The sequence below is a fragment of the Drosophila erecta genome, unplaced genomic scaffold (assembly GCF_003286155.1).
Source record: "Drosophila erecta strain 14021-0224.00,06,07 unplaced genomic scaffold, DereRS2 tig00000126-arrow-pilon, whole genome shotgun sequence".
Lineage (NCBI taxonomy): Eukaryota > Metazoa > Arthropoda > Insecta > Diptera > Drosophilidae > Drosophila > Drosophila erecta.
The window spans coordinates 5,213,891-5,236,414 of record NW_020825209.1 but is presented as its reverse complement, the minus strand read 5'-3'; the positions used below and the strand labels follow the sequence as shown (position 1 = coordinate 5,236,414).

Below are 22,524 nucleotides of genomic sequence, written 5' to 3'. Positions count from 1 at the left end.
AATATTGTGTATTAAGAAAATTAGTGATTAAACTATGCATGGGAATAAACAATTATTTATAAAAATTATTATTTATAAAAATTACATTTCTCTTTTGTAAACCCCAGATAAAAAGTGCCATCTTAGAGAAGCAAATCTGTAGTCGAGTGGGTATGTGCATCGCAGTCGATTTTTCTTGTGGTGGCAAGTTGCACGTTGCAAGTTGCACTTTCGGTTTCGGTGTCGCTGCCCACGCACTCCCCCTCCCGCTCCCCCTCCCACCGCACTTCCTCGATGCCCTGGCTCTTCCGCCCGCATTCTCAGACGACAACTATAATGCAACTGCAACAACCTGGCTGCTGCTGCTTTTTTAACGCAGTTTGGTTGTTCATTTGTTCAGCTGTTCAGTTGCTCAGTTACTCAAATATTCAGTTATTCAGTTGCTCAGTTATTCAGTTGCTCAGTTGTTCAGTTACGCAGTTGCTCAGTTCCTCAGTAGCTCAGTTGCTCAGTTACTCAGTAGCTCAGTTCCTCAGTTTCTCAGTTGTTCAGTTCCTCAGTTCCTCAGTTGTTCAGTTGCTCAGTTCCCCAGTTGCTCAGTTTGTTCAATTGTTCAGTTGCTCAGTTGCTCCGTTTGTCAGTTACTCAGTTTCTCAGTAACTCAGTTTCTCAGTTACTCAGTTACTCACTTGCTCAGTTCCTCAGTTGCTCAGTTGTTCAGTTACTCAGTTGCTCATTTATTCACTTGCTCAGTTTCTCAGTTGTTCAGTTGCTCAGTTCCTCAGTTGCTCAGTTACTCAGTTTCTCAGTTGTTCAGTAGCTCAGTTGCTCAGTTACTCAATTTCTCAGTTATTCAGTTACTCAGTTCCTCAGTTGCTCAGTTACTCAGTTACTCATTTATTCACTTGCTCAGTTCCTCAGTTGCTCAGTTACTCAGTTTCTCAGTTACTCAGTTACTCAGTTACTCAGTTGCTCAGTTTCTCAGTTTCTCAGTAGCTCAGTTATTCAGTTACTCAGTTGTTCAATTGTTCAGTAGCTCAGTTGCTCAATTGCTCAGTTGCTCAGTTGCTCAGTTACTCAGTTACTCATTTATTCACTTGCTCAGTTCCTCAGTTGTTCAGTTCCTCAGTTGTTCAGTTGCTCAGTTGGTCAGTGCGTTTTTGTAGCGAGTTGCTATTATTGTCGCCCAGGCGAACTCGACTTTAATGAGAAACCAAAAAGCGCAGCCGCCGACATTCGCAATTTGCCTGCGCTTGCAGTTCGCAGTTCGCAGTTCGCAGTTCCATTTGTTCAGTTGTTCAGTTGCATTAAAACATAAATTTCCATGAATTAGCAGCAGAAACAGCAGCTCCCCCGACAGCAGTTTTGCAGTAGGTTCCACTTTGGTCCCTTTTCATGCCGCTGCCATGCCCTTCACAGAGTTAACCGTCGGAGTTAAGTTTAACCAGAGGTTTGCGAAGAGCGCAAAGTGCGCAAAATGCATTGTAAAGTGGGGCAGGTGGCCCCAAAAACCTAAGTATATGGTGCTGAAGATTTTCCAAGACAAGTACATAATGATAACCATAACAACCGGTTAAATATGTTGGCAGAATCATGTGCAGAACACTTGGAAAGGGTTGAAATTGGAGCTTTAATTCGAGGTATAGCCTTTTGTACATACCTGTGTGTTTCCTATTTGTTTTGTATGTGCGCCATGGCAGAAAAAGAAAAATAGCAAAATGTTGAAAGCTCCACAACAAAGGAGTGCAAACAAACGAATGCGAAAACAAAGTGGAAGGATCTGCACAAAAAGAAAATTGAGGAATAGCTCAAGCACAGTGAAGCCAACAAATGTCAAGGAAAACGTAAAACCTGAATGGAAATTGTACACATTTACGCAGAATATACATTCAAAATTGCTTTAAATTTTAGCGGTAAACGCAAAGTGCTACGAATGTTTCGTTACTACGTTAATATTAGTTTATTAGCTTATAGTCTTGAAACTAACCAAAGACCTGAAAGAGCATAGAACCATTTGCATCTGAAATGATGCTGATTTTTTCTATCGCACTTCGTGCTTCATTGCGCATTTTTTCATACGTGTACATATGGGAAATCTTATTTCAAATAGACGGGTGAATTCCGAAAGTTTAATGTCCTTTAACCTGCAAGAGTTCTCGAACCAATTGCCTTGCGCTTGTTGTTTACCAAATAGGGTTCTCAAAACGCATAAATTGTATTTCGTTCAATTCGGTTGGCCGTGTTTGTTTTCTTTGGCCGCTCTTAATCGATAATAATCATCTTATTGGATGATGGATTCCAGCTGCTTTGCTCTGCACTACTTTGAACTTGAACGTGTTCTTCAATCCTTAATCCGAACCCTTTCAATCACTCAAGTCTCGCTTCCCTCTTCAGAGTTCAGTTCGGTTTCTTTTCAATTTGCTTTTTTTGCCATCTTGTTTTTGAAACGCGTCAAAAGCACGCCTGTAACACGATCTTTTCTGAATTGAGAGGAGGTGGATCGGTGTCAGGGATCTCGTTTTTGATTTCTTCTCGGGGTTCGCTGTTCTTGAAAGCTGTGCCCACTTGTGCCAGTGATTCAGACTCAGATACAGATTTAAATACAGACAGCTGCACAGTAGCAGATTTTTTGGGGAACTGCAATGCGTTAATAAAGTTTAAATTCTGAAGCTGCTTTGCTTTAGTGAAAGCAGTAAGTCAAACGCAATGAGGAATAGGAAAAGGGATTAAGTTCTAAAAATAGTACTTCGACATAATAATGCGCAAATGAAGTGGCCAAGCTTTCGCCAATGGTTGGGATTTGCCAGAATTTGTGAGCAGCTCCAGCCCGAAATTGAAATGCATCTGAATGCGTTTGCTGCAGACAAGCATTTTCTTACTTCATTTTCGGCCAAAATGTGGCTTGTGGCTTTTGTGGCTTACCAAAACGTGGCAAATATTCAGCCGTACGAAATTGCGGCACACATCAGAGTTGGCCGAAATGGGAAATTATTTTCCGAACGGCAACTTAAAGCCCAGCTCACATGTTCGAGGGCTTAACTGTCGAAAATCTGGCCAAAGAATGCCGGGCAAAAAAAATCATTTCGAAAGGCGTAATCAGATGGCATGAAATGCGATTTGCAAGAGCAGAATTTCGCCTTTGTCCTGTCTGAATTGTTTTGTTTGCTCCGCTCCGCTCCGCTCCGCTTCGCCGTTCGGTGGCCAAAAATAGAACGTAATTAAGAGCAGGAAATTTCACTTTTGCGTTTCCATTGAAAAGTGCCCATAGAATTTCCCGACTGCTCAAACAGCTCGAAGTGCAAGCAACGCAAATGATATATGCGCCAACTCACTTACATCCATGCAAACACGAGTATGAGTGTTTCGTTGCTCAAGACGACTGTGTGAGTGTGTGTGTGTATCTCAATGGCGAAGCTAAAACAATAACTCGAGCACAAAGCTTAGCTGGCTAGAGCACCGACAGCTAGATGCCCTGCCTTAGCAATCGCAAAGTGCTTAAAATTAGATATAAAGTTGCTTTAAATGTGCCATTTTCCACTTGAGCAGCTGTGTGGTTTTGATTAGTTTGACATTTCCGTTTCCCTGAATCATATCTGCCCAGTTTTCTTTAGCTTTGAGTTAGCAGACTCGTTGCGAAGGAAACGAAGCGAAGGAAAGTGTATGCAACTAAATCCTTTGGGCCACCTGGTTCCGAGAATGCAAGCGCTTTCAGGACCTGATGAACATACCCCCTTCCGCTGCTGAATTTGAATTCTGAAAAAAAAACCCCTTACCCATCCTCACCTCACAAAATCGCTGCACAATAATTGAGAGCACGCGCACCGGATTACACGACATTATTGCATTGCGAGGGTTGCATTTGCACATTGGCATCGCGACCTTTGCCGAGGGGTAACTGAGCAGTTCGGGGGTTGGAAAAGTCAAAAGGGTATAGCTGTCAGGCCGTATATCTTGCGGTTTGGCTGCCCGATGCGGATTTTCAACTGCAGCGATGGATTTCCGCACACCGCACCCCCGAAATTTGCGCCAAATATTGATATCACTACTGTAAACATCGATATCCCACCGATGGCCATAAATAATAATACATTTAACGATTTCCGAGCCGGGACTTGTGTTTACCAGGAAATTGTTATTGTTATTGCTTGGGCACCCATAAAGTGTGAATACGCAACAATCTGCCAGATACTGTGGATTTTCTTCTTTAGCTGGGAATTAGCTGTACGATTTTTCAGCATCACGCATCGCGCATCTGCTGGAAAAGAAAACTTGGATTTTTGCAAAGGCTTTCAAACAGTTAAATACATTGAGAAATATATGTACAATTCAGTTACCAAGAATATACACTACAAGATATTTTTTATTATATGGCTGTTAATATATACCGCACTATCAAAAGTTGCTCTTCATTTTCTTGCAGTGTTTGCCCAACACAATCGAACCGACAGAGCTGATCATACTCAAGTTTCAAGCATTTTCCTGCTTAAGGTTTTTATTGATGCTGCGAGTTGATTTTCAATCGAAAGATGAAATTAATTGTCTCCTTTTACCTGTGCGTCAGCCACACACGTTGGTTTCATGTTGGCCACCCAGGTGTTAAGACCCCGCCCCTTCGGCCTTTCAAGCGCCCGCACCTTAACCCTCAAATGGGCGTAAATGTAACCCTAGACGGGCCAACAATCAACAATCTTAGCCTAGGCCAAGTTCCGTTAAAACAACAACCCGCGCTCAAAGTAAATATTGGAAGTGGGAAAACTATGGCAGAGTTGTCATTGCTCAATGTGAAGCAGATTTTCCGAATCGTTGAATGTATTACGAGCAGCTGTCGACATTTAAGTGAGATTTCCCCCTTTCCCCATCCATATATCCATATATCACAATCGGCTTACGTTGGCTTCGAGCAATTAACGTGGACCCGAAAATGAAATGCAAGATATGTCTAGCAAAGGATAAAACACATACAACATAAGATATGTTTCGCTAGATATTTTCTGATGAACCTGGTTTTACCTGTAAATAAGCTTATCCTGAATTATAAATATTTCAGCAGCTCTAGCTGCCAAGCAATTCGACTGGGGTGCATACTTTTACGGCTCACTGTGGCCGATCAATGCACTTCACACTGTCCGTTGACCGTCAGGACCAATTAGTTAACATGGGCAATTTCACGCCTCGTTAGGAGATGATAAAGACCCAGCTGAAAGGGGCAGTCTCTATAGGAAAGTGCCGATGAAAGGGGAAAATGAGGGCGAAGAGGGATCTGGAGAGACGGGTCCAAGTTGGTCAATGGATCGATCGGTGGATGAGCTCGGCTTGCGTGATTCAAAGACATTTCAAATGCTGTATTGCCCCATCGCTTTGATCTCTAATTAATCGAACATTTTCAGCGAAATTTTCACCATTAGAATATTTTGTTTATCGATACGATGAGGACGCAGAAGGCTTTCAAGATATTCCAGACCCCTGGAATTTGTTTGGATTATATTGGGCACCTATAAATATATGTACTCGTATCTATGTACATTTTTTTCACATGATCTGCTCGCATCTTTGTCTGGCTGTATAAATTTTGTGCATTGCTGTTTTTGGATTTTCCTCGACCTTCTCTTTTACCTTTTATTTTTGCCTTGGGCAAAGAAAATGTTTTTGTTTTGGCCAGTTTTTGTTGTGTTGCCAATTTGGCGATTTGAATGCCAGATACTCTCGGACATGAACGATGCATACTCATAATTTTGTTTTGTGTTGTGTTTTTTTTTGGTTTGTACCCCCCGCCCCCCTTACCAGTTTTGCTCATTTCGCCAAGAGGAGAGTGAGATTTATCTATGTTTTCAATACCGCGGGCCACGAAAAGCAACCGAAGTTGGCTTGATAAGTTGTCGTCACTGCGGCAATTGGCTTTGTTGCTGTTTGTTGTTTGGCTTGTTGATAGGTAATTTACATAATTACCGCAAGGCGTGTCGGCCAACAATTGCATGTGGCACCTACCGCCCCTCGGCCACCTCCTCCGCCCCCCTTCGGAGAACAGAAATCAGAAATCATCCAGACCACAGCCACAGTGAGCTGATAAGCCGGAGCCGCCAGCCAACCTGCTGTGACACCGCCGAGCAAACAAGGCGGCGAAAAAAGGGGTCGGCAAAGGGAGTCGACTGTGCCACACTCCGTAGAAGGAATATTGCTTCGTTTGTTCGGCTGGTCACACTTATTCGATGCCTTGTTAGAGTGTGACCTTGCAGGTTACGAAAGGAAACGTTAAAGAAATGTTTTTCTGAGCTGCAAGCCTTATATAAACTGCAGCTGTCTAAGGTATATTGCTAAGCATTCTCGATAAACCAATTCTCGCTTCCGTCGCTTCGAACTGATATACCCCAGCTGCAATCCCAACAATGAGCAGCCGACCGAGGCATAACTATGCGGAACTGAACAGGCATTGCAAAAGGGCGCGCAGGGGCCTGTCAGGAGGCACATTGAACTTTAGCAGAAAACGAGGAGCAGGCAAAATCAAAGCGCACCAGAGACGCGAAAAGAAGAAATCTGCGGACCGTCTGCGGGTCGGTCACTGCCATCCATCCCCATATACTTGCAACCTCCATCCTCAGATCGGCAATCTCTATCCACCGTCTTCACTGCCAAATGCCAAATGCTGTTTCCAACTCGGTCCCAGTTGGTGCGTGCATTATTATGCATGTGTATATACATAGATGTTGAGGCATTCGTACACAACGAGAAAATTAGCTTGCTTTGCTTGCAGCGTTGGTCACACTTAATAGGTACACAGGCGCAGATGTGACCTTGCAACCTGAGGAGTAACATGTGAAATTTGGGGTCGTGCTACAATATGAATTTAATAAGTGAGAGGGGAGTAAACTGAAAATGAAACAAATTGATAGCATATAAAAAGAATTGCGGCATTCCCTTAATATTTTCCTAACTGCATCTGCAAATATGTGGTGAAGTGGGTATGGGATCGAGACTGTTGTTGATGTCGCCTGTTTTGCCATAATTATTATTTTTATTCGCGAAGCTGCTCTGGATTGTTAATCCCTCGCCCAGGAGCTGTCAGCACTTGCGAATATACTGCATTCTTGTGCTCCCCTGAAAATTTCGTTGGCATGTACATTAAATTTGCTAGCCTAGTATTTTGATTTATGGAATAAATCATGTGGGCATGAACAAAAGCCTATAAATAAATACAATTCGAAAGCAGTTCTAACATGCAAAGGCCATTTACTGATTTCAAAATGCTATATATACATTCTCCCTAATTTGTTCACGTTTGGCGCCCCGCAATAATTTATAATGCCCTCACGCGGCACACTTTAGTGCTATAAAATGATCTGCACTATATGCAGATAGCCGATTTGGCTATTGAAATGATTTTAATTGCACTAGTGTGCTTGGTGTCGGAATATCCCATGAAGTAATTGCTGCTAGCCAAGCAGTATTCTTCATCGTTTAGTGCACCACGATGATTAACCCCATTGGCTCCTATGTGTCATCTGCTAATACTCACAATCTGTCCCGTTATTCATCCTACGCTTGCAGCAAACAAGCTTTCCAATTGTCTGTATCAAATGCTGTTATCAGTGGCAGGAACCGAGTCCTGCGTCATTTGCCCGGAATCAGTGCTGCAGGGTGATATCAGCGTGAAACGTGTCCCGTCAACGTGTGTGTGCTCTTTGTGTCCGTGAGGCCGGGATAGGGCGTTGCACTGCAAAAAAATCTAGCATATCATATATGTATAAAAAAAGGCATTTTAATTTCTGCCATATTTGCATACAAATTTCGAACATTAATGCAACGTATTCAACAAGTATCCTCATGAATGACACATTTTTTAAGTTGCATTGCTTCTCAGTTACCTTGCGTTCATATATGCGTTTCAAATATTTTCTTTAATTAAAGGCCATAGTCTGGGTTTTGTTGCTTTTCTTGGCGTGCGTAGTCGTTTTTCATTTATTGCGTAAAAGAGCAATTTGTCGCTGTTTATTGTGCGCTTATTATTTCATTGACATTGCCGCAGCAGCCGCAATATTTGTTTCGGATTTTTGCATTGTCCCCTGGACGGGACAACCGCCCACCACCCAGGTTCCACCCAGCCGCCCACTGCCCACTGTCCACTGCCACGCCCACTTTTCGGCAGATACCCACCGCTGGGAAATAGCATCAAAATGAAACACGAGCTTTTAATTGAATTGACTTCATGTTGTCTCCGTTCGGAAACTGAGCAGCTGGGAAACTGATAAACTGATAAACTGGTAAACTGCGAAACTGAGCAGGAGCAAGCTGGGCCAGTGGGGTTTTCCTCCAGACGTCCAGAGATTTTCCGGCTTAGTGGTAGACTTGCACGTGAGTGCCGAGCGCTGTCTTGTCCTCTGCCATCCGTGCGCTTTTCTATAGCTGCGTCCACGTGCCTGGAAAATTTGCCATTTCCTTTGGTTTTTCCACCGCTCGTTAGGCTAAGCCACTTGCCATTTAAATAGTCAGGCCTCAACAGGTTGGCGCAGACGGGAAAAGCGATTCAAGAACTGACTGCGAATGCAATAGGGAGCCTTAGCCTTGTAGTTGGAAAATGGGGGTGGTAAGCTATTCTAAGGGAAAAGTCTGTTCCGTTGAGGCAGCGGGTTCTGTGCTTTTCATGGAAACTTCTGGCACTGAATCCTTATTCTACACACTGAATGCAAATTAGTTGGAATTTGCAATTACTTGCATTATACTCTGCTCCAATTAGGCATATATAATTAAATGGTTCTGCTGCTGTTCTTTCAAATTCCGTTGGGAAAATGCGTACTTTGTTTGCATTTATTTCCATTAACCCAGCCATTTGGTATTTCATGTGCCGGCGATTACCAAAAATATTGCAACATCTTAAAGCGGCCAGACGGCGGCGCCTGTTTTCAGATCCCCATGCCCTATATCTATAACTTGCACCTCCAACAAAACTCCACTCCACTCCACTTCGTTCCATTCCATTCCCGGTTTTCTGGTTTTCTGGTTTTCTTGTACGCTGGAGCTGGAGCTGGATAATGATTTCGCAAGCGCTCCTAATGGGATTTCTGATATTGATCAGATGCTCGCTGGATGAGATTTCTGGCAGCCTGACCCATTTAGGAAGTGGAGCACTCGCACGCACACCTTGCCCGCGGGATTGGGCATAGGCTGTGGGAATGGGGATTCCCCGGGGACTTTTGGCCAGACATTACATAATCCAGAGAGCAGCAATTAAACGCCGATACTTTTCCGCGCCGCACATCGATTTTTTTGTTATCTTAATGAGCAAAGCTACTTAAGCTTAATGTGGAAAAATTTGGGTTACTCCATCTCCATTGCCTGGAGATCGTTTTCCACCGCATATATATATATATTTACTTCTCTCCTTCGCTTGTGCATCTTAAGTGGCCCATTAGAATATGAATGGACGAGTTTTTTGGGGGCTGCAGCAGGGAAGGGGGACTTCTGGCCGCATTGTGCTCATTATTATGTATAATGTATTATGTATTATGCATTATGATTATGTATGGATTTCATTTGTTGTCATTGTCTGCTGCAGTCTCTGCGTTCTCCGGTTCCCGATTCTCAGATTCTCTAATTCTCTGTTTCTCCGATTCCCTATGTGGCTTATTCACGGGAAAGGTGTGAAAGGAGAGTCGTGGCGAGGACAATGCCGGCAAAACGACGAGGAGGTGGTCCACTCTGGCCTGGTCGCTAATGAAGGTACTTTGTGCCCTCGTCAGGGTCTCGGCGGAATTAACACCTACAAGCCGGGGCAGAAAACAGGGAATCAAGCTGGGAGATGAATGGGCTCTGCCAGCGGCAGTGGAGCAACTAATAAATGGCCACAGTTGCAGGTGGGAGACACTTGACTATTATGCATTTGTAAAAGCTAGTTGGTTTTCGGCTTTCCATTTGGCTATCTGGCGATGTGGCCATGTGAAAAAGATGAGCGCAAACGTGATGTTTATCATGGCACTGTACTAATCTGATTTCTAAACTATGGCCAAGAGTTACTGGTAGTTGCAGTCAAGTTGCAAGCCAACCCATATCTGGTCTGCGCCACTCGACCTCCATCAACGCTTTATTAATGATAATCAAACGAAATTAAAATGCGGCCACATTTGATGTCCGGAAAGAGCCGAATGGCCACTGTATCGAGGGCGCCAGTTAACGCAGAGGATTGCCTATGGATCTGTGCATCTATGGATCTGTGGATCTATGGATCTTAATTGAATTAGATCTGCGGACCCATTGCTGCAGCTCCATGTCCAATGGAATTCGGATTGCATTTTCCTTACACTCAGTGGCTGTCTCTGTATATTTTTGAATTTTCATTTCTTTTTTTGTTTTTTTTTTTGGTTCGGTTCCGTTCTGATCTTCGCGGTTCTGGCAATTTGTGGTGTGTGTTTTGGTGCCGGCAAAACAAACAAGCCAGCCCGAAAACAAATTTTCATTAAGCGAAGGCAAGGCAAGAAAAGCAATTCCGTTTCAAAAACTTATCAATGGGTAACGCGTTCCATTCCGCTTTGTACTCAAGAATGGGACACTGAACGAAACTGCAATTACCTCGGTAAGGAATTAGTGCTAGTGTACTAGTACATTCGGTGTAATGTTTCAATCTAAGGGAACGAATAACATGCACAGGTTTATCAAAGAAAAGCATATATTCGTCAATAAAACGCTAAAATTTTTCTCTGTGCACCGATTTCAGCTCGTGCAATGAAAACTCATTTTGGTCGAGTGGATGCGAGACTTTTCCATCGATTCTCATTTAATTGCATTCGATTTCCTGTTGATGCGATCAGCAGATCATTTTAATTCTCGATCGACTGGTCTAAGGATAGCTGCATACTCGTATTACAAATGAAGGCCTTGAAAAATCTACAAGTTTTGAACCTGATGAACTATAATAGTTAGCAAGTTACTGCCAATTTGATAACAAGATACTGCACTACATTTTGTTGATAGCTCATATTTGTTTTATTTTCTTTGGTAAACTTGAAACTGTTGTTAAAACCTTAACCGTATAGAAACCGCAGTTTCACAATTCCGTAGACTACGTCTTAGCGCCTTTATCAATTAACGATTATTTTCACTTTCGCTCACGACTTGGAAAGCTTCTGCCGATCGATCAGCCCTTACCCCTTTTCCATTTCCCATATCCATACATATTTATAACACTTTCATTGGGGCCGCATATGAATTGTGAAAACAGAGACGATTTCTGGGAAAACCCCGTTAAAAATGCATAAAATCAAATCAAACATTCTGGGACAACTTAGCATTCGAAGAGTAATAGTAATAACAATGATCAATAATAAGGTCAGATCTGTTTGGGTCCGAGGAGGAAGAGGAACACCATTTCGTATAGTGGGGCGGCGATAAGAACAGCGCTCTGTGTGGCGTCGTGAAGTGAGCCAAAGAGTCTCAAAGTGTACCAAAGTGATCCAGAGTGTTCCAAAGTGTTCCAAAGTGATCCGAGTGATCTGAAGTGAAGTGGTGACCCCAACGACTTCATTATGCAAATGCAGGCCCGGCACTTCAATCATTTCATTTGCCCATAATTATGAAAGGGCGCCTGCCGTTCTCTTCTGCCCAAAATAAAACCTAACTTTAAGAGTTCTACAGACGCTGCTGTACCTGGTACTTATCGAGCCATTTATTCAGATATTTTCCAGATTGCATAGAGCAACGCTTCAGTTAAAAATCAAAAACTAATAGTTGAAAATAAGGTCACTTTTCGCTCAATCGCCTAATCAATCGAAAACTTAGTATACCCCATTCGTCGGAAGTTACCCTCTTCGAAATGAGAGAAAATCATTTAGGCCACGTTAATAAGCGCACATCTAAGGCCCCCACCATTGTGGATCACCATTTTCATGGGTTTTTAATTAGCGTTCGATTCGAAAAGTAAGGTGACATATCTCCCGACATTTTCCCCAACATCTCCAGACCAATTAATTGAAAATTTTATGCGTGTGTCTAGAAGCATTTTTTATGGCCCACTTGATGGCCGTGTTGAAAGTTTTGGGCCGGGGTCTTTGGGAGAATGGATCACCCCAACCATTGGTTGCCAGCCCGCATAAACCTTTGACCGAGGGCGAAAATACCGCTTACAGAACCCTTGGCATGTCCATGTGTGTGGTCATTTCTGAAATATAGGGATCCTCGTCTGTCCCTGGACCTTTGTCAAGTCGTGAGGCGGAAAAAATGGAAATGAAATAAGCGATAGAGTGGGGAATATTGCATTAATGCAGACCTCGGGCAAAGCACAAAACACAAAAGACAACAGAGAACAGATTTCTTATTTTTACTCTTTTTGCTAAGATTTCATCATGCATATTTATGTTGGATGCATCAGCGGATTGCAGGAGTGGGAACTCTGAAATGGGTTGACAAGTGGGCCGCCGCTTTTTTTTCTGGCTCTCTGTGGGCCATTTGATGGCCAATTGACAGCTGATGCGGTGCGGATCATTAATCACAACCGAAAGGAATCCGCTTTGATGTTGCTCTTTTTTCTGCGAGACTCGTGGCTAAATTATAGGAAATATATAAAAGGGTCAGCAGAAGGATCCGATTGAAATAGGCACGCAAATCGCTATAAAAATTGAGCAAATACGTGATGGGAAATCGCAATTAAATCAAAAATATCGTTGAAACTTAGCTCGAAATTATGTTGTCTTTGATTGAATGCTGTTATAATAGCTATTGCCTGTAATAACTATTTGCCTGAGATAAGTAAATACTTTCCCCAAAAAGTGAATGCACGCTGTAATCATGAGGTCCTGGAGATCCTGGAGATCCTGGTCCCAAACTCGTGCGGCGCCCCTCGCTTTCTTCGCCTTTCTTCGCATTTGGGAAATGCTGGATTATGACGCATTTCTAGTGTTATCTTCTGCGGGCTCGTCGTCCTGTCAGCTGAGCTTTGTTTTTGCCTTGATTTATCTGCGGTTTGCCGGAAAAAGGGGTATATTCCGCTCTGTAATAACCGACATTCCCGAGGGTCGTTTTCCTTTACACTCATTTTCACACGGGTTTTTTTCCATCCCCTGCGCAATTGAGAAATGACTTGTTAATTTTCTAATTACGAAATCATTTTACTTCGTCGTCGCTGGTAACATCGCGTCTCCTACCTGATGCATAGTATATACTATACCATACCTTCTACCTTTTTGGCGGTGCGCCGTTTGAAGAGCCGGATCGAAGGAAGGAGCAGGGGTGGCGGGTGCAGGACCGGCGAGAAACCTGTTTGATTTGTCTTAATTTCTTCCACCAGCCGAAAATTTCATTGCGCCTCTGGCGTTATCGCATAAGTATTTGGGTGCACTGAAATTGTTTATATGTTCAGAATGTTTCACTATTTCGGGGCAAACAAATCGACTCAATGCATTATTTCATATTGTAATACATATTATTTTCCTGTGCACTTTTGTGCGAGCGCCCCTACTGTGCCACGCCCCTTTTTCGTTGGGGGTTCACTATCAGGGCCGGTTCATCAGCATGTGAGCCTGTCTAAGCCTCTTTACCCTCGATGCCCTTCAAGCGGCTGCTCCTCCTGCCTTTCTCTCGTCCGTCTGTTACCCTGTAAAATGAATGTCGAGGATATATGTATAAAAAATATATAGGATATGTGCATGCAGTTAACTTCATATTTAATGTATTCTTAGAATACGAGTATCTACCACATAAATACAATATTAATAAACTATATAGGGTATATTGCAGCTCCATAGCTCCATAGCCCTCTTGTTTTCAATTTATTTATATGCGTATAGTACTGAAAAACAAAAAAGAAAAGAAGAACCACGCAACAACAAAGGGCACAACAAAACATATAAAACACAACGATGGATGTTCTTTACCTGTTCCAGAGTTGTCGTTCTTGTGGCTGTGTTTTTTATCATAATCATTTGTGAACTGAAGCTGTCTCTCAGTCGGTCGTCGTTTTTATACCCATTGCGTTGCGTGTGGTGTGGGTATATTAGATACTCATAGTATTTAAGCACAAGTATCTTTAAAATGTACTCTTCATCGTGGGCTTCTATCTCTACAGAGTTATAATAAACCTAACATTTTATAGCGATTTAATGTCCGTAAAGTTAAACCCATACTAGGATAAAGAACATTGCATAATACAGACTCGCTTAGGTATATTTTAGTCGAAATTTTCAGCCTTAGAACGCAGTACGTTTTTTACTTTATTTCGGCCCTCTGCTGTCCGATGCGTATCTGTATCTCAAAGATACTCGTATCCGTATCTGTGTGGGTCTGCCTGCATGAACGATTTCTGCTTGGCAACTTCAAGTGCGACTGCTTCTGCTGCTGCTGCTGCTGCTTCTGTCTGTTGGTAATCATAATTATCTTTAATTTTAACAGCCAGCCGAGGGGTGGACGAGAAGTGAAGATCAAACTATAGGAAAAAGGAAAAACTAAAAGCGAAATTACATGAATGAACGAACGTGCGGAGCTGTACAACTGTGTGTGTGAGAGTTATCTCCATGATTTCTGTCTCTATACGTCAGGTGAATCGGTAGAAGCAGCAGTACTTGCTAAATACATATTTACCTGGATCTCTGGGGCCGCGACAATGCAGGTGCATTCATTGCCGGCCTGAAAGCTCTAATCATGTTATCACTGCGCACACAACAAACATACGCCCCGTGGTCCCGACTGTTTGCATCCGAAGACAAAGAACTATGTGCCCCGCTTAAAGGGAATCGCTGTGGGACTATAGTTCCAACAACTAGTCAACAAGCTGCGGAGTAAATGAAGGGGAGGCTTTTGAATACTAATTACGTTAGCCCATTGCATTGAATTATCGAATTACTTGTTTACCTATTTAAAATCTCATATTTAAGGATAGAAATATTTGTTCTCCTTGCAAAAACCATGTTAATTGCTGAAAGTTGTTCATTATTAGTCAAGTAACGAAAGCAACTATCCTTGCATTTTCATAGCCGAGAATCTCAGTTTCAGTACAAGCCTGTCGAGCATGTTGTATGACACTCATCAAACATGTCAAAGGGAACATGTTTCCAAATCGTAGTAACAGGCGCACAGAATCGGCGAACAGCAAACACACACGGTTACTATGCTTAGGAACGTAACTACCGCAAAATTTTGCCAAACATGCGCAGAACATCAACGGAAGTCAAAATGATGGGCCTTCCTCATTTCAATACACCAAAAGAAAATACATATGCTGAAACAAGTCAAGGGCATTGTTCGACGATGAAAAACGTAACAGCAGTTACAAGAACACCTCTGTTACGTACACTTCGAAATCAGTGGAACATGTGATTTTCGCTTACTGTTTCTCGCTGTGTACGTGTGCTTGTGTGGGTGGTGAGGCAATAATTCGCGACGCGACTGTACGCAACTGTTGCATTTTGCACTTGAGTTTTCATTTTCCTCGTCCGTCAACGCCTTGTGGCTATTATTTTTTGGCTTCTACTCCCTATATGCACGAACATATTTTTCTGTAGGTGCTGCTTGGTTTGTTTATTTTCTTGTGTACTGGCCGCAATTGAGAATTTCTGTGGAGAATAGGAACACAGGCAGGAACAATGGGCGAGAAAGGGATGGAGCGAACTTCAAGTGCAGCGACAGTTTAGCAAAGAAAACAAAGCCAAAGTAGAAGGCGGGGGTGTGGCAAACCGATGCTAAAGCAGAAGAGCAATACGAGTAAATGATGAAGAAGAGACTGAAGAAGCAACGGCGACAAAACAACAACAGATGCAGCAATTTCCGGTGCTATTGTTCTCAATCGGCTAACGCCATCTCCTCTCCCTTTCCCTCTGCCGCACTTCCCGCCTCGTTGCGTCTCGTTTCTACACATATCCATCGCTGTCTGCTGGTGAAGTTTTTTTTTTTGCGCAGACGCGACTGTTTTGTGAGCTCCTCTTTGCACATGCGGGTGCGTCATGCAAAATAGCAGCGGTGCGAGGGAGAGGAAAAGAGATGTGCATAGCGGCCAGCTTCCCTCTCCCTTCGTCTCACACAGAGTGCAGCGGCTGCGTCTGCGTCGTAAAAATATCACAATAAGAGGGGGAACTTGGAAAATATCCTGGCAGATCCTTTTGGACCAAGTCTTCCAACAAAATTGACAGGAAGTAACCTATATATTCTATATATTCTGTAAACTGGTACCACAATAACGAGAAAAGTACACATCCCACTTGCTAATGAGAAGCCGAATAAGCAACCTACATACACTACATACCTACATTCATATATACATATGTATAATAAACACCCAATTTGCACAATATGTGGTAAGCTTCGCGAGAAAATTCAGAACATCTACATACATACATATGTACATGCATAAATTCACACAATGCGAAATAAATTGGTGGTTTTCTGGCGTTTCGGCGAAACTAACTATTATGTTATTACCGCCCACCCCTTCCACGCATCACCATCGACGCCAAGAAGAAGTTCATTCATAAAATCAGGCCCCTACAGTGGCGTCCAATGTAGCGGACACAAGTAAAAAATATCCCGGAAAGTATCGGAAAAACTTTGTGACCATCCATTGATCTCTTGTTAATGTTTAACGAATGCAGCAGTTGTAAACAACGTATCGGTTTTAGGGAGCTCAAAACATTCTATCGCTTAATATTTGTAGCAATAGCAGGGAGTAACCATTTGCTGGCGCGCACTGTATGCGGTGAGCGAGAGAGCGCACGAGAGGGAGAAGCGCAGTGTTGTCCACTTGGCGATTTTGTGGCCACAATACTGTTGAGTAAACATAACTGATCTCTTCGAAATATTTTTAGCCTAATATTAAAACGGTAGTGTTGTAGCTCCGCCTATTTCAATTGGAATTCATTATTTTGCTTTCGAAAAACCATCTTTCACTGAATCGTATGAATGAGTAGTAACTAGTTTGTCGTCATACAAACATTATCAAAAAATAAATTGGTGGGTAATAAATTAGGCTGATGCTTAGTAAACCTAGTGGCCTAGAGGCTCACCGTCGTATATAAAACCATATTAACCACAATTATTGGTAGCTGTCTTCAGACTATCTTTATATCTGTTATTTTCCTGCTGGACCCCTAGCTCTAGCTACTTTCAAGCTGCCCCCCAGAATCCTAGCTACTTGTTGCCGCTGCGAGCGCGCATCTCTGGCGAGAGAGCGTGAAAGAGAGCCGTGCGGCGTGAGAACTGTTGGTGTCTGTTTTGCGTTTTCTGTTGCTTTCGAACTTTCGTCGTGAGCGGTTCGTTCGCTGTATCGCGCGCGTCTGCGTTTGAATATTTTTGAAAAACGCTTGCGTTCAAGTGCAATTGCAATCGTGCCAAATCGCTGAGAATACTAGAATCGAATTCGAAAATCTGCTGATTCAAATCGCCGAAGAACAAAATCATTTTTTTGCTCTGCGCGAGTGCTCAAGAATTCATATTATTTTTTGTGGCAAGAGCAACAAGTGCGAACCAAAGAACCAGCCCGAAACGTGCTGCAAATGATTAATGTTTTTATGCGGTTTTCGTCGCAACAACACAGCTGTCAATAAATGCAACAAAAAAGCAGCAAAACAAAAGTGCAGTGGACTCGAAAAAAATGAAGCGATCGCCTCTAGAATAGAAACAAGGAGCGAATCAAATACAGTAAAAGAAAGGAGAATAAAAGAAAATAAAAGAGAACAGAACCGAACCGATCAGAACAGAACAGAGCAGAGCAGAGCAGAACAGAAACAAGAACAACTCATCAACGTCGGCTCAAAAAGGTAAAAACAAATCCCAAATAGAGAGGTGGGGAACGAGATGGAGGTAAAAGTGCATGGGGAGATGGGAATTACGATTACGATTACGATCTGATCTGAGATTAAAAATCGATCTGTGACTAATTTGTGTGTAAGCCAGTGTTCGCAGCACTCTGTGCATTTGTGTGCAATTAAACTTGGTTTATTTCATTGCCTCCTCTCTTATTTTCTTACTTTTCTTATTGATAATTGCGGCAGTCCTTTTGCGCCCCCTCCCCTCTCCACCTAATTTACGATCCAGCGATCGAAAGAGAGGGGCCGAGAGCTTCCTGCACTTAACCCTTTTGCCCCCGCAATCCACCTCCTCTGCTCACGAGACCCTTACCCTTATTTATTGTTGTAATTTTTCTTGGCCCTCGAAAGTACGCCCGAAATCCAAGTTGCATATTTAAAAATTCAACACGCAGTTGCATTTTAATTTCTTTCCTGGAACTATTCTTGCCAGAAAGAAAGAACCTGAAGAAGGTGGAAATAAAAAACCCGAACGAAAGCGATAAAGAAATCAAAATCATCGTGCGAGTGTGTTTGTGCGTGTATGTGGGGCTGCAATTGCCCCCCTCCCCCCATCCGGATAAGAAACCCTTTTCTCCTTAAAAACGGTGAGCGAAAAATCAGATAGCCTCAGGGATAAATCCCAAAAAAAAAAAAAAACTGGACAGGAATGTAAGACTCTCTTCGGAAATCGATGGTTTTAACACCCTTTATGCGCCATCCAGAAATTGCCTATATTTCGCACAATACTATTACACCTTATAATACTTAAGTGCACCGAGTTTCATGTCTCTACCTTTCCAATAAGCACGTTACTTAGTGGGCATAATTTCAAAATTAGCTGCGCTAATTTTACTATAGCTGTGTGCTATTTCAGCGTTTGATTTAAAAGTAGAATAGCTATGATGGATCTATTTTTAAACGTGCACAATAAAATTATACCCATTTCAAGGGTATTTTAATGTACAGCAAAAACTCGCCAAATAAAAGCAATGGGCAGAAATTCAGCCGCAACTCGATGGCCATAACGTATCAAGTGCACTTCGTGCTGCTTTCAATTTTGGCCTCTGGCTAAACCAACAAAACTATATGCAACGCATCCAAAGACCTGCAATTGATCCGCATTCCCGGTACCCCCTGAAAATACCCTATACCCTATACAAGTACCGTGGTCTCTTGATTGCTGAAAGCATTTTTCATTAGCTAAAATATCTGATTAATCACTGCTTCTCGCTTTTAGTTGATTTAACCCAATGAAAGCCTTTGAATGCTGGAACTGCAAAGATTTCTTTGAGATAATCAAATGAACCAGAAATACGAAGGAGCTAATTAGTTTGCACTAATTAAACATTTCATTAATTAAACTTTACAAGGTGATTGTCACTGAACTAGGATAAAACATCAGCACAATATCTTTGTAGAGTATAACTTGTGCTCACTGTACTTTTAATAATTTTAAAGCGCTGCTTTTCGTCTCGGCTTTTTCTGTCTTTAGGCTACAAAAAGAAACCCGAATCGAAAAATGTGAGTCTAAGAATTGCAATTGGATTCGTTCGGTTGTCGCGCGTCTTTGAAGGTTAAGGTTTTTGCGAAAGAGCTCAAGATTGAGGCCTTCGATCGGCGGGTTCCATTCCTGCCCTCCGTGGATTCTTCTTGGACGCCATATTTTTTATTTGCCTCGTGGCTGAATTTCGTTCGCCAGGCTTTAATCAAATTAAATGGCAGGAAACGTGCAGTTAAACGCCCGCTGTTTTGGCGACTCCTTAACCCACTGAATTGTGCCCTCCTTCTCCTGTTTTTATGTGTGTGTGTTCTTTTTGTTGTTTTGAAACGCCCATCTATCCATACATCCATCCATAACCTCGCAGCGGGACAACTGATTTGGATTCGGACTCGGCCACAGATTCGGATTCAGATGCAGACTCGGATACGGATACAGATACAGATACATGTTCCGAGGAATGCCCAATATGTCGCACGTTTGCCACATATGTTTGGCATTTGTTGTCGAACCGAATGCGCAGCTACAAACATACATAAACAGGAAGAAACCGGGGAGTGTGGATATATGTATGTATGTATCTACATATATATCTTGGATGTTTACGTAGCGCAGTTAGGTAAAAGGAACTGAAAGGGTGGGGCAAAAGACTTCGGCTGACGTTGACAGGGCTCGGCAACAAATTGAGTTATTTAAAAGAAAACGTTGACAAGTAGAACGACTGCAGGATACTCAGTGATTGAATTGGACAAGTATTGTAATTATCATAGCAGTGTCCAAATCTCTTGGGAGTATTCTAGCTTGGGATAGAGATTAAAAAGTAGAAGTACTGTATGTAAAACAAACACGGGCAGTTTACGTAGTGAGCGCACTAGTAGAGTGGGTTGGAAACATAGTAGATTGATTTCATTTTTAAAAATTTAAATTTAATTTAAAAAATTGTACAGTGGTTAAGAATTTCTATATATTTCCCGAGTTTAAGTATGTAAAGCTAAAGATATAGCCGGAAGTTAGCCTGTTTGCGTAGATGCGATCTAATGTTCGCAAACCCTGTATACCTATTCAATACACAAATACCAGGTACATAAATCACAAAAAAGCGAGGCATCTCGGCACCTGAAAAATAGGAAATTGAGCGACAAACCGAAATAGAACACCGAAATCAAAACAAAGCAAAGTCGAGCAGTGCAGTGCACTGAGCGAAAAAAAAGCATCGGACAGAATTGGGTTAGATTGGGCGATAGAAAGTTGCGTCATCCTATGTGTGTCACCGAATCCAAGAAGTAATTGAAGCACAGGTGACACAGAGTAATAATACAAAAGCAAACCATGGAGGCAATCCAAGCCCAATGATCTACAACCGAGAAACCGGAGAAAGTGATTTGGTTTTCTAACACGCACCGAAACTTGGTCACAGTGGGCTGCAAAAGTCAATGCACAAGTAGTGTGTGGAAAACGCATAAAATACATTAAACGAAAACCCAGCAGAAAGATGATTATTTTTTAATGATTTCAACTATGCGCAGGAAAACGAAAGTTGTTTTTATTTTTTTCCTTCGCCTCATTTATGTACAAGTACAAGTTTATATTTTCTCGTTTACTGAAATTGAAGCGCAACAAATGTTATTGAAACGTCTGCCCCTTCCCGATTTCATCCTTAACCCCGCCCACTTTTCCGGACCCCGCCACCGCCCATCGCCCCTTTCGATCCCTTTAACATTGATTAATTTGTTTTTCACGCCGTCGTCGTCGTATTTCTCTAATTTTTTTCATTTTGTCGCCGTTGCTGCATCTATTTTTCGTTGTCTTCGCATTTTGACAATTTTCAATTTTCCCCGGCATTCGACAGAATGTGGAAACATGTGTAGGGTCGTCTCGTCCCCCAGATTGCATCTTTTATGTTTTATTTTTTGGTTTGGTTCGGTTTGGTTTGGTTTGTTTGCTTTAACCCGATTTTTGGGTTTCGATTTCATTTGCGTGTGGAAATGCATTAACAACCAACACACAGGAAAAAAGAAAACAAAACTGGAAAAAAATTAGAGTTGTCGTTGTTGTTTTTGGAAATTTCTTTGACTTAATTTCTGTGGGGCATTAAGTTAATTGAAATCAACATTTCCCCCGAATGCTGTGCCTTTAATACGCCTTTCATTGGTCTGAAGCTTGGTCAAATTGAATTTCGAAAAATCTCTACTAAAAAAGTGGGAAAAATAAATGTGTTGTACTTATGTCGCTTAACAAATTACAGGATTTATAAGCAAGCGAAAATTAATCAATTGAAAGTGCTGGCCAAATGCATTTAAGCCAATGTTCCATAGCTCGAGCTGCGATAAGTAATGCTACTTAAAATCATACTTCCTTTCCGGTTTCTTGCCTTCCATTGTCCCATCCAGTGGCAAACTTTTCTTTTAGCGTTATTAATCCGCTTTGGGAACTTTGTACTATGACACAAAGGCACTCTCCCACACTTGCACACTCCATTGAAATATATACATAAATATATACCTACATACACACATAAATCGGATGATAAAGGGTGCCAGTTTCTGTAGGCTTATCTGGCACGCGCGACTGCCCCAACAAGTGCAGTTCAAGTGGCAAAACGGTCAAAGTTTTCCTATTTACACTCGCACTCGCCTTTTTCAATAGCAAATTGTCGGGAATAATGGCAAAATGGCAAAATATAGAAAAAAATGGGTAAAATGGTAAAAAAGGCAAAAATGGCAAAAACGCCTGCCGCCAATCATCGTTTCAGAATTTGATTACTTTCAATTAAGTGAATGCTGCTGCGTTTAAGGCTGCAAAGGAATGTAAGAGGTGGAAAATGGAAGATGGCGATTAATTAGTTAGTTACTTAGTTAGTTGAAGTGGACCTTGCATTTGTAAAATACTTGTCTAGGCTCGTTTGCGTGGAATGTCTAACAATAAAATCAATACGAATCTTAGAGTATCCTAGCTTAATAAGCTCCCTTTCAACTTTCTTTGAAATAATTCAGATCCTTGCTGACCTTTAATTGGAGTCTAGTTTTCTGCGCTCAGTTTTTGCCGTGATGAATAGCTAGGCGCTCTCTTTTATTTAGCTGCCGGAGGTGAACTAGTTCATTAAATTTTGTTTGCGTGCAGCTGGTCATCGGGCTGTTTGTTTAGCTGAAAGGTCAATGCTGCTTAACTTGCAGCGGCAAATGCAGTGCCACCGAACCAGTAGACCACTGAACCAACGAGCCAACCCCCTACTTTCTCCACCATGCCTACACCACCAGCACCACCACCACCACCACCCACAACCACCCCCACCCA

General features: G+C 42.2%; 1 protein-coding gene and 1 long non-coding RNA gene across 3 annotated transcripts in view; one reads left to right on the top strand and one right to left on the bottom strand.

The window, feature by feature from the left end:
* Positions 1 to 22,524, top strand: part of LOC6550071 (rho guanine nucleotide exchange factor 10) — a 95,594-nt gene that overhangs the window by 28,362 nt on the left and 44,708 nt on the right. The window lies entirely within an intron of this gene.
* LOC113564554 lies at positions 12,804 to 14,090 on the bottom strand. Its single transcript, XR_003408093.1, has 3 exons — positions 13,833 to 14,090; positions 13,132 to 13,552; positions 12,804 to 13,019 (listed from the first exon to the last, which is right to left on the bottom strand). It is a non-coding gene; the product is annotated as an uncharacterized LOC113564554 (long non-coding RNA).